At 39.6% G+C, this 3,211-nt stretch overlaps 1 pseudogene; it reads right to left on the minus strand.

Moving 5' to 3' along the window:
• Positions 1-213: 213 nt before the first annotated feature.
• LOC138930746 (ubiquitin-conjugating enzyme E2 variant 1 pseudogene) lies at positions 214-1,892 on the minus strand (annotated as a pseudogene).
• Between the last annotated feature and the right edge of the window lie 1,319 nt (positions 1,893-3,211).

Here is a 3,211-nt window from a genome sequence, read left to right on the forward strand (position 1 = left end):
ATAGAGAAAAGACAGTCTCTTCAACAAGTGTTGAAGAGAAAACTGGTCAACCATGTGTAAAAGAATGAAACTAGAACACACAATTGCCTTTGAATGAGAACTTTCTTTCCAGTATTTTTAGGTCTACAAGGCATATCATTAAAAATTATGATTGTGGAAAATAAGGACAGTTTAAATATAACTGAGGGATGAGGCTGTGGTTTTTCTTCTTGATTAGTTGCTGTAACATTATCCTTCAGGTGGCTGGGGAATTATTATATTTTCTTTAGACATCATTGAAGTCTTAAAAGTGAAAGTGTTAGTCACTCAGTTGTGTCCAACTCCTTGCAATCCCATGAACTGTAGACGACCAGGCTCTTCTGTCCATGGAATTCTGCAGGCAAGAATACTGGACTGGGTTGCCATTTCCTTCTCCAGGGGATCTTCCCAATTCAGGGATCAAACCTGGGTCTCCTGCATTGCAGACAGATTCTTTATCATCTGAGCCACCAGGGAAGCCCCATTAAACTCTTTGACATCAATAAAGCTCTTGCAAGACCACTTTGATGTGAAAGGAATTCTGCCATTTGCTAGCACCAAGATGGTTGTTTGACTTACCACTCCATTAGAACTATTAATTATGTTCATACTATTTTTGTTGCAAATCTTACAAAGGAGAGTGATTCTGGATATTTAGGTCCACGTTCTGTTTTAAGGCTATATATCCATTTTTCATAAACAGTTACTATCCCTTTCCATCTTCTGTCATATGTTCATCATTTTCTAGACCACAGCTAACTGTGAAGTCTCCTCTTTCTTTCTGGCCTTCTTCAGGTTCTTCTAACAGTCAGAAATTACAAGGGACTTTGGCACATGGAGGAAGGGAGGACACTAGCAGAGCCAACTTAAACAGGCCATTATATCCAGCTTTTAATCCTCACAACTTCTCAACTCCTAGATATATCCCCTTTACAGAGATTCAAAATCCTGAATCTTGAAGCCAGCTGGTGGAGGAGGGAAGATTAAAATACAAGCTTCTTATCAGCAATGCTCACAAACGTCTGCTATTTGCAGAGATTCCTCAATTCCTGGAATGATTCCCTGAGAGCTCTGATGGTAAAAAGTCTGCCTGATAGCTCAGATGGTAAAAAGTCTGCCTGAAGTGTTGGAGACCCAGGTTCAATTCCTTGGTGGGGAAGATCCCCTGGAGAAGTAAATGGCAACCCACTCCAGGATTATTGCCTGGGAAATTCTGGAGAAATCTGACAGGCTACAGTTCATGGGGTCACAAAGAGTCAGACACGACTGAGCGACTTCATTTCACTCGGTTCTTGGAGGAATTTCTTACAAGCAAAGTGTACAAAGTGAATTGCTGTACATTGAATCTTTCAGCATTGTCACCCCATTTTTCTTGCTACTTCATAAGGATACTCTTAAGTAAAAAAACCTTGGTTTTCCTTAAATGCATAGCAATGAAGAATATAATTTGGGACCATTGCCATGATTAATGCTAAAGTGTCCATAGTTTTACTCACTATTTGCATCAGTGCAAATCCAACACATTGAAAAATGCAAATGACATATTAGTATTATTATGAAATTAGCTGGACTCCCTGAATATGTCTTAAGTATCACCAGGGGTCCACGAACCACACTTTGAGAACTGAGCAACCACCTAAAGACATGTATGAATTTCAACTATATTCCACAAGATGGTGCTATTATAATGCATATCAGTAATTAAATGTTGCATCAAAATTGATTTTAAAAATTTGGTTGGTTTCATAAACCAATGTATAATGTATATACTGAGAAAGTTTCCTTAGTGGGCTCTTGGTAGCACCAGTCTACCTTTTTATCTGAACCCTCACTTGCAGTGCATAACCTTGTTCTCTGAATACTGCTTTGTCCATGGTTCCTCCCATATAAATCCTTTCCTCAGGGACATACACTTCATGTTAATTTGGATGGTGATAAAGCATCACTGACTCGATAGACGTGAGTCTGAGTGAACTCCGGGAGTTGGTGATGGACAGGGAGGCCTGGCGTGCTGCGATTCATGGGGTCGGAAAGAGTTGGACATGACTGAGCGACTGAACTGAACTGAACTGAACTGAACTGAAGTTGGCAATCATGAACTCTCAAAGCCGTATCAAATTTAATGTTACTATTAAGAACACTGTATGCTTTAAAATCGTGTTTTCATCCTTTATAATTCTCATGCCTCTAGATTATAAACATACAAATTTCATGTCACCATTAGAATTTTGATATGGGTTTTTGATAAGGGAAATATTGCTCTCTGTGAACAATGGAATGAAGTTCGCGACATTGTGCAGGAGACAGGGATCAAGATCATCCCCATGGAAAAGAAATGCAAAAAAGCAAAATGGCTGTCTGGGGAGGCCTTACAAATAGCTGTGAAGAGGAGAGAGGTGAAAAGCAAAGGAGAAAAGGAAAGATATAGGCATCTAAATGCAGAGTTCCAAAGAATAGCAAGAAGAGATAAGAAAGCCTTCTTCAGCAATCAATGCAAAGAAATAGAGGAAAACAACAGATTGGGAAAGACTAGAGATCTCTTCAAGAAAATTAGAGATACTAAGGGAACATTTCATGCAAAGATGGGCTCGATAAAGGACAGAAATGGTATGGATCTAACAGAAGCAGAAGATATTAAGAAGAGGTGGCAAGAATACATGGAAGAACTGTACAAAAAAGATCTTCATGACCCAGATAATCATGATGATGTGATCACTAATCTAGAGCCAGACATCCTAGAATGTGAAGTCAAGTCGGCCTTAGAAAGCATCACTATGAACAAAGCTAGTGGAGGTGATGGGATTTCAATTGAGCTGTTTCAAATCCTGAAAGATGATGCTGTGAAAGTGCTGCACTGAATATGCCAGCAAATTTGGAAAACTCAGCAGTGGCCACAGGACTGGAAAAGGTCAGTTTTCATTCCAATCCCAAAGAAAGGCAATGCCAAAGAATGCTCAAACTACTGCACAATTGCACTCATCTCACATGCTAGTAAAGTAATGCTCAAAATTCTCCAAGCCAGGCTTCAGCAATAGGTGAACCGTGAACTCCCTGGTGTTCAAGTTGGTTTCAGAAAAGGCAGAGGAACCAGATATCAGATTGCCAACATCTGCTGGATCATGGAAAAAGCAAGAGAGTTCCAGAAAATCATCTATTTCTGCTTTATTGACTATGCCAAAGCCTTTGACTGTGT

The sequence above is a fragment of the Ovis canadensis genome, chromosome X (assembly GCF_042477335.2).
Source record: "Ovis canadensis isolate MfBH-ARS-UI-01 breed Bighorn chromosome X, ARS-UI_OviCan_v2, whole genome shotgun sequence".
NCBI classification, from domain to species: domain Eukaryota; kingdom Metazoa; phylum Chordata; class Mammalia; order Artiodactyla; family Bovidae; genus Ovis; species Ovis canadensis.